Genomic DNA, 10068 nt, shown 5'->3' with positions numbered 1-10068 from the left:
CCCCCAGCGAACTCACCGCGGAGTTCGATCCGCGCAGTAGGTGCCTGCTACAAAATCTTCAACCAACAAATCAAAGGACATGGATCGAACTAGCTTTGATACCATGTTAATAGAACTTTATTGAAGGGAAGAAAGGCTAAGGTTTACAATATAATCTGAAAAGCATAAAACTGACTAAAGCAAGAGTAGGCTATATATACATAGCCAATAACCTAAAGGTCCATAAACTAAAGGCCCAATAACATATGGGCTAACAGTAATATCCTAAGTAAAGGGTGACTAGCTAACTCATTACTTTTGGCTGATTTTGGGTGGTAAATATGCAAGAAAGCCACACTTGAATTTTAACTTTGTAATCTAAATTAAACTTTGGACCAACTTTGCATTACACTAAAAAATTCATAAATGGAGACAGATAGACACTACTATTAATTTTACCATATTTATGCATGACAAGTTTTATTAAACGAATGAAATTCAATTGAATCACCATCGTTATTATAGCTATGTCCCTACCTCATTCCAATCAGATTGGGATCGATTATATATAGATCCTTATTGTTCACTTGCTCGATTTAATCACGTATAAATCCCCAATATTATGAAAGAAATATAATTAGCTAAGTGATCTACACATGAGGATCAAAGAATATTGCATGCCAACTCCAAAGGGATGTAATGTAACATGAAAAAGTATGTATAAGATGGAATTGAATGATGAGTTGAATATAATGGCAAACACAACATGCCCATGCCCTCTTCTGGTGTTCGATATTCACACTGAAGTTCGACTAAATTCAGGCACGTGCAAAAAAAAATCAAGTGAGAGATAACATGCTCTCTAACGAAGGTAATTTTGTACCTAGCATAACTCAAACACGATATCTCTAGTTAAAAATAAAAAAACATGTACCACTCTACCACGACTATATTGAGGATTAAGAGTTCTCTAACAAAAGTAATGATGTAGCTACTGGAACTCCAACAAGGTATCTCTAACTACGAATAAAAAAGTACAGATCACTCCGCCACACGACTATATTATTGATAGGAATATAGTCAGTGATGAGGTTGTGTCCATGATGCTAAATTTTCAATATTGAGACCATACCCTCTATTTGAATAGTGAGTTTGACAAGTTTGCAGGCATACTCAAAAGAAGCACATGCTCATATAACAAATAGGCCCTACAACTTTCATGGTTCACTTTCCTTCCATTATTACTTATTAAGTTTGGACGAGTTCAACTTTGTCAGAGCTTATATTTGTATTAGAAAACTAGATGGGATAGCCCGCGCCAGCGCGAGCCCAATAAAAAGAACGAGTTGATTTTTATGTGTATTAATGAAAACATTCTGATATTGTAAAAAAAAATAAAAATTACATACATCGCAACAAACATACATGAGTTTACCATTAGGAGTCATCTTAAAAGTGATGCGAACAAACAAAATATGAAATGTAATGAAACAACTCATTACAGCTATTAGATAAAACTGAAGGGATAAAGGGGCAAGAGGAGATTGTTATCAAGAACAACTGAATTCAGCACTATCGTGGATACACACTTGCAGTCAGGATTAGCAGCCTTGAATGTCTGCCTAAACTCATCCTTGCATGATTTTTGTCATGTCAAAGTACTGACAACTTCTTAAACACAAACTCAAAACAGAACAGGAGTGAGAGACTACATGAACACAAAGATAGTAGGAGAGCGATTTGGAGCATTTGGGTTGTTGGGTTTCTTTTCCCTTTTAGCCTTTGGCTCTGTTGATTTCTCCTTGCTCCTGAACAACATTACATAGTATGTAAGTACAATATCAAGAATGCATTCAATTGTTAAAGAGGTAAAGATAAGGACAACCATAAAACAACAGTAACACTAAAATAAGAAGTAGAAAATTACTTTGCTGCTGGTTTCTTTGTTTCAGTTTGATTTTCCTCAACCTGACCCTTAGCACAAACAAACATAAACAACCATTAGCCCAGTCCTCACCGTCCCAAATCCACCAAGATTCCAAGAATATGAAACTTGGCCAATAGGATTAATTGCAAGTGAAAAGAGATAACATTGCTAATACCAAAATTCATTTTGATTTTTGCATCAAGGCTGCAATTGTGGAAGCTAATCAATGCAATAGGTACATCTTTGTTGCATTCTTCACTGCAATAATGAAAGAAAAACTCCATTCATTTCAATATGAATCACAACAATCAACAAGAGAAATAAAATCTTCAACTAAAAGCACTACAAATACATAAACTAATAATTCAACTTACCAAATCTATACGACACCCAGTGTAACAAACAAACAAAAGATAAATTGGTACTTCACATTCAAAAACTAAAACTCCAAAACCCATACAACGAACAGAAATACAAGGATGTAAACCAAATAGAAAATACATATGAAGCTGCTATCTTTTACCCAACAATTATGCAACTTCAATCACTCCACAGAAGCGAGAGTAAAAGCACGCAATCTTCTTATTCTTTTTAGTAAGGAAGCAAAGAAATAAAGATGATCGCTCAACTTAAGAGGGGAAAAAACAGTACGCTACTGAGAAACATCCATAAGTAGAGCTGCCTTTTCTGATCTCCTGCATAGTGAGTGGAGCTGCTACTGTGTTCCTAAATATTCCTTCTCCTACAACTTCTATTTTCTCTGATTCTGATACTAATTGTCTGTTTACATTACAAGGTGGTGGAAACACTACATCAATGGTGCTTTCACTCTCTTTTACCAGCTTTGATATCAGGTCAGTTGTGAAGAACTCTGTAACCATTAAATACTCGAATTTATGTTGTAGGTGACAGTGTACTAAAGCATATCACAAAATTAGCTTTCAAATAACTGTATTTATGAATCATATTCAGACCAGTGATATTATACATGCTTAATTAACGAATAAAACGGTAAAACCTTAAGAGTTACAAATTCACAGTGATGGAAGTTACTTTACAATCCAAGAACCTCGCATTTTAAATTAATTCTAAAGTTAACATCATGTGCTATAGATAATCAATCAATCTGAGCGTCAGTTCCTCCAAGTAAATAGAAGGAAACAATAGAAATTAACTATGCATTAGCAGTGTCAAAAATGATGGATGAAATATTTGACCTTCAAACATCTATACCAGATCAGATAGTAGTTTGAGGTCGAGATTTTCAATTTTCTTGTTTCAATGAATGGTAATGTTTTGTCTCATGAGTTCCGAGAAGCAGTATGGATATGTCCAGCAATTCGTTCGTTTTCAGATTACTACAGACCACAAGATTACACTCAACGGAAAAACAAACTTCAAAGATGCAAGAAGATGACCGTGACATGCTAAATTAGATTCAAAAGCAGAGCATCAATAATATTCTTTATGTTATCTTTGTTGCCATTCAAAGCATTCACCCCAGCCTTTTTCACACAGTTTCTTATACTACTTTTCGTCCATGTAAAATGACCTGAGTTCCCCAAAGCTTGAAGGATTTATCTTCTTGAAATTAGATAACATCAACACTTCATATATCCCAGAGACATAAGTTGCATATCTTCTGAAACCTTGGGTTAAAAATGTAAACACGTACATAACTTCTTCAGGGATTTTCTCAACACTTGTCAGGTTTCTAACTAATGAGAAACATGAGCTATGCTTACACACAAGGCTACCCCTCTTTTTGAAACCTTATCGGGGACTACTTTAAGGTGATGGACGACCACCCTCAGGCAGGGGAGGAGCTACACTTGGCCAAGAGGGTTCATTCGAACCTTCTTCGGCGAAAATTTTGCTTTTTACTTTTGTTTATCTGTACATTCTCTTTTCATCTCACAAACAGTCACTTTGTTTTGCTTTTTATTTAAATAAATTCCACTTCCATAAATCCACAAACTTCATCTCCATTTCTCTATCTCTTCTTCCAATATTCCACTAATTTCCAATATCCAATTGTCAAACATGGAGATATTGTCACAAATCTGGTCCTTCTTAGGCCTTCTAACAGTTCTCCAAAACGTTTTGCCCACTCAGCTCTATGAATCTATTCAAGATTTCTTTAGCCCTTATTCCTACTTCGAAATCCCTGAATTTAATGGCTATTGTGGCGTTGACTTTAATGATCTTTATCGACACGTAAATCTTTATTTGAACTCAAAATGCTCCAATTACCTGGGAAAAATCAGAAGACTACAGCCTAAACTTGGAATCCAAACAACCAGCTTTGATGGGGAATTATCACAAACAGATAGGGAGCAAAAGTTGACTCAAATGAATACACCAAAGAATAAAACAGTGAATCCAAAAAGATACCTCACAATTTATTTTCCCTAAATTATTTGGACATTCAAACAATAAAATCACGAATACAAGTAAAATAAACCCCATGATTTGAAAGAGAAATCGAGAAAATAAAGAATGAGCGACAAATTTTTCACCCCAATTCGCACAAAAACAAGCATTCCAATAAATAAGGTAACATTGAAATTAAATGAATCACAATCAAGCACATAATGAGAGAGACGAACCTGAAAGTCGGAAATAATTCCTCAGAAAATCTCCATATGCTTGATAAGGGCAAAGAACAATTGAGAGAATCAATGTATAAGCAACTGTTGATACCATGAAGACACGCGTAATAGTAAGAAGAAGAAGCAGATTAAATGACCATAATATTCCTGTTCTGGAGCATGAAAATGACTCAAATAGCCCTATATATATGAAGTATGGAAGTGCACCCAGTAAAGGAATAAAATGATGATCAGCCGAAATTTAAATGTGGAGCCCACATATATTAAAAAATTAAAACAATGAAACAATTGTAATAAATTAAATCTAAGCTGGTCTTTATGTCCAATACCAAAATGTACACATGATTGAAGCACTTAGATACAACAATTTGAAGGACCCAAAAATAAAACATACCTACAATACCCTCACCTTCACTCATAATGCTATGAAGTACACATGGCAACCATGAGGTGTGTGCTCACTGACATTTCTATATAAGTAGAATATGTCAAATATATTTAGAAATATTTATTTTTGAACACAACTAAAAAAATGAGCTAGGAGTTTGATGACAATTCAAAACTCATAAATTAACTTTTAAGTCCTTGTTCTGCCATTATATACTCACCCGTGTGTTTTGATTATTTGTACGCCCTTCATGAATTTTAGTTTTTTCTTTTATTTTCAATTTGGTGTGTGATATCTCCATTAGAGTTCGATTAATGTAGATTCGCGCTTCATAGGTCTCATTAAGGGGAAGCGCTCCTTATCAAGAATTTTTTCATACTCAAGGCTCTAACCCAAGACCTCTAATTAAGAGAAAAATAATCGCATCCACTACACAGCTTTCTTTGATGGTCTTCATGAATTTTAATTATTGATTCTCTTGTAAGATATTAACATGTTTGTTGATGAGTGCACTCTTTTCCTAAGTCCTCCCCCATCACAAAAAAATACATAAATTATCTTAAGATTTAAAAATATATCAATTGTCTGCTATATCAATATACTAAAAATGGGAGAAAAACACCAATAATCGGTCGACAAAAATTGTCCCACATCGTCAATTTTTCCTATAATTTAACTTTTATAATGATAAGAAAACAGTCACGCAAAAACGTTGTTTGTATTCACAGAGTAGCGACCTTATTTATACAGAGTTTTTTTCAACCCCTAAGTCTATTATACATACAAAATATATTCTATTCTAGGATACAAAATATTATAAAAATATTTCCTACCAAATATAGAAAATAAAGTTTTCATCTCTTCTTATATGCATCGTGTCCAATACTCCTCATCAAGTTGGAGCATGCAGTCGACAAATGCCCAACTTGCAAAGAAGAAAAGAAAATTATGGGTGATCCAAAGATTTAGTGAATATGTCAGCGAGTTGAAAACGTGTACCCACATAAGTTGTAGCAATATTTTTCTCAATAAGCTGTTCGCGAACATAGTGACAACCAATTTCAATATGCTTGGTATGTTCGTGGAAAACTGTATTGGCTGCAATGTGCAGAGTAGCCTGGTTGTCACAATACAACCGCATAGGTTGCTGATGAAACACCCCCAATGACGCTAAGAAAGACTTAAGCCAAACGAGCTTAGATATGGTGGTTGCCATAGACCTATAATCGGCCTTTGCAGAGGAACGTGATATAGTAGGTTGTTTTTTCGTTTTCTAAGATATCGGCAAGTTGCCTAAGAGAATAAAATAGTCGGTTAAAGACCGACGTGTCAAAGGGCAACTAGCTTAATCAGAGTCATACAATGCGTATAACTGCAAATTGTTATCCGCTGAGAAGAAAAGTCCTTGGCCGGGGCTACTCTTTAAATATTTCAAGACTCGTAAGGCAACATCATAGTGTTCAACTCTTGGAGCTTGAAGGAACTGAGATAAGATATGAACAGAATAACAAATTTTCGATCTAGTAATTGTGAGGTAAATAAGACGTCCCACTAAGCGACGATAACTGCTGGAATCAACACATAACTCGCCTGTAGCAAGGCCAAGTCGATGGTTTTGAACCATCGAAGTGGAGAAAGGGTTTAGCTCCCAAAAGTCCTGCTTCAGATAAAATATCTAGAGTGTATTTTCGTTGACATAGGAAAAGGCCCTTCTTACTACGAGCAAACTCGACTCCTAAATAATATTTCAAGGGTCCTAGATCTTTAAGGCAAAAATAATATGCCAAATACTTCTTGAATATAGAGAAAGTTTCTGAATTATTTCCTGCAATGTAATATCCCAAGTTTTCATGCCATATACCTCTCATTTTTTTCTCATGAGATCATATCCAGCGCAAAGTAATGGTTACTCAAAAGTTGACACTCTCGTTTCTATCTTAGCCATATAGCTATTTTCATGAGAATTCATACACTTGCAGATTAGTTCAGTAGCTCATTATGTTTGAGATTCAGTGATTAAGTTTATATCAGTTGTACATGATAGCTTAAAGACTAAGATCCCTCTGTGTTTCAGCTTAATTATCTACATTCAAGGATGAATGTTTCCAAGGGGGAGATAATGTAATACCCCATATTTTCATGCTAGAATTCTAACAGTCATTCCTACGCGTCTAAGCTCTAATCCAAATAATCTGAATATGAATACAAGTTTCATGATCATTAGCCTAGTCTATTAAGTAGTTTAGAGGTGAAAAATGTTCATAGCAATGACTTAAGATCATTTGATTCGTCCAAAATTCGATATTTGATTCTACGAGGGACTACTTCAAACGTGTATAACTCTTTATATACATGGAATTTTTCATCCCAAGACCCATCAAGTTTTAGATAATTGAATTAGCTTTCCAAGATACCAATTTCGCAAAAATTCACCACCCGAGCAAAAGGTTATGGCTATTTTCGTGACTGAGACAGTAGCATCATGCGATAAGCGTGTGACGCATGCTCTATCGCATGCACCAAATTTTCAGGTTATATTTCCACCTCATTAAGGGCAAAATGGGTATTTTTCACCCCCTATCAAGCCATAACACGGGATTAAACTCCCAAAACACCAATTTATGATTATTTTCTCTCAAATTCATCAAGAACACTCCTTAGGGTTTCAACCTAAAGACCCAAATATCTCAAGATTCAACAGTAGTTTTTTGTTAATTTTTCAAGATTTGGATTCCCCATTCCGAGGGCCACAAGAAGCACCCATTAATCTCAAGAATAACAATCCGAAGTTAAGAGTTCATCCAAAACTTTAATTTCAAGGTATGTGGGGTTTGAACAAGGACAATCCTTTCGTCCTTGTGCCCAAAACTTGTTTTAACTTATAAATTACTGAATTTTTATGTGATTTTCCATGAAATTGAAGTTAGACTTTATACCAAATTATTAGTATTTGAAGATTATGAGATTTCAAGTTATTGAATGTTGAAACACACGACTATTTTCATATAATTATGCATGGAATGTGATTTTTCAGATTTTCCCAATTGAGTTTAGGCATGATGTTGAGATTCTTGATTTTATGATTTTGATATCATTGATGTATTTTTAAGGAGCATATTGAGTATGATGTTTTGAAGGATTATATTCATGTTTTTATGCACATTGCTAAAATTTTCAGATTTTAAGATAAATTATGAATACGTATGTTACCGAGCATGAATTTTGAGATATTTTATTGCGAGTTTGTTGAAAGATTCAAGATGATTTTTGAGCACGAAGTTTAAATATGATTTTGATGCATCTAAAGCTTTATATTTTGAGTCCTAAGTACAAGTGATGAGTTTATAAGGAGATTATGATCTCAAGTTTTGTTGACAAATTTTGATAAGTTCTTTTAAAGCAAAGATTGATCTTTTGATCCTAATCTAAGATAGGAATCCACACTATTTATGATAAAAATAAAGAAAAGCATACTTTGGTCTTCATTATAGACCCTTGAGTTATTTTAAGATGGATTTCCTAAAAGTTCTGAGCCTAACTATGGGAACAGTATTTAGCACCGAACTGGGTATAATTCCAAGATCTCATACCCCAGAACTACGTGCCACCGTAGGATCGAGATTAATGGGCCTGAGGCCGAGTTTGTGATCACTGAGCTAAGGTTATACTCCCTGGCAAGAGTATAATTCTCTTCTCCAACGTGGGGCTTCTTCCATAGGAGGACAAAATATTGGACTCCATGTAGCTCACATGGTTTATGTCGGTTAGAAGAAACTCCCAAAGATGTACCCCACTCTTGAAATAGTTTTATTGATTTAAAGTATTGAGATAAAGAGTTTACTATGCAGAATGAGTTTCAGATTTCATCTAGCTTACAAGTTTTGAGAATAAGTGGAGAACACAAATTTTAGAAGTAAGTGAAATGACTCATGAGATTTATACTAAATGTTTCATTATTCAAGATTTATGAGATTTATATTGCAGATATTATTCAAGCTATATGAGTCATTTATGTCAGCATGCATAATTTTATAAACTGTGTTGATATTGAGATATTATTTTATATATGCATTGCACCCCCATATACTTAGTACATCCTCAAAGTACTGATCCACATATACGTCTATGTGCTACATTGTCTTATAATGTAGGTACAAGTTTTAGTATGCACATCAGACTCAGACAGTTGCAGATTCCAGCCAGCAGATGATAAGTCCTCCTACTTCGGGGACTTAAGTTAGATGTCATTTATATATATATTTTTTTTACTATTCTTATATATTGATTAGTGATAGTTGGGGTCGCGTCCTAGCTATCTATAGTTTGAATTAGTAGAGGCTTCATAGACAGTCAGTAGAGTCAATGTATTTTATTTCAGTTTTCTTGTAAAAGCAGAGTTGTAATCATGTGAATTCACTTTTGTGTTGATCAGATTCAGAAAAGATATATCTTGCACTTACTTTGTTCAGATTTATCTATCTTATTCAATTGCTTATGAGTTATGCTAGTAGAAGGGTTAGCTTAGGGTCACTTGTGACCCTAAGCACCGTGTGACGTCTCGGGACCCATTTTCAGGGCGTTACAAACTTGGTATCAGAGTACAAAGTTCAAGTATCCTAGGGTTTCTGTGAAGCCACGTCTAGTAGGGTCTTGCAGAACGGTATAGAGACGTCTGTACTTTTCTTCGAGAGACATCAAGGCATTTAGGAAAAGTGTCCATTCTTTCAAGTCTCAGATCGTGCTATAAAAAGGTTCTCTAAGAAACTTATACATATTCTCATATTACTTTATTCAGGCCATCTCTGCCTCATTTTCAAGGTACCAAAAATTGTCAAGCATAATTCTCCACATATAGTATTGGGATTATAAGAAGGCTAGAAAGTATCCCATCAGTGCTTTTGAGTTTCAAAGATTGAAGTGAATTGTTCACTAAGCCTAAGTCAGATGTGCTTTCAGATTCCTCCCCAGAATCCATAATGATATCTATACTTCTCTGTCTATGTACTATTCTTAAGTTAACATGATTGACAAGATCTAATTTCCTCCCCTGATAATGCTCTCAGACTTGCTAGCAAGAAGTTTCAAAAGTTTCACAAAGCGGCTTGAGAAGAGACTTCTAGTGTGTTATAAGTCCCTCAAATTTAAAGTTATATCCTCATTCT

At 34.6% G+C, this 10068-nt stretch overlaps 1 long non-coding RNA gene across 1 annotated transcript; it reads right to left on the bottom strand.

Moving 5' to 3' along the window:
• Positions 1-1361: 1361 nt before the first annotated feature.
• On the bottom strand, positions 1362-4983 carry LOC107845885. The gene is made up of 4 exons (XR_001667060.2): positions 4516-4983; positions 2082-2164; positions 1907-1953; positions 1362-1787 (listed from the first exon to the last, which is right to left on the bottom strand). It is a non-coding gene; the product is annotated as an uncharacterized LOC107845885 (long non-coding RNA).
• Between the last annotated feature and the right edge of the window lie 5085 nt (positions 4984-10068).

The sequence above is a fragment of the Capsicum annuum genome, unplaced genomic scaffold (assembly GCF_002878395.1).
Source record: "Capsicum annuum cultivar UCD-10X-F1 unplaced genomic scaffold, UCD10Xv1.1 ctg4193, whole genome shotgun sequence".
Classification (NCBI taxonomy): Eukaryota; Viridiplantae; Streptophyta; class Magnoliopsida; order Solanales; family Solanaceae; genus Capsicum; species Capsicum annuum.
Note: the sequence above shows the minus strand (reverse complement) of the source record. Positions and strands in the feature narration are given on the sequence as shown.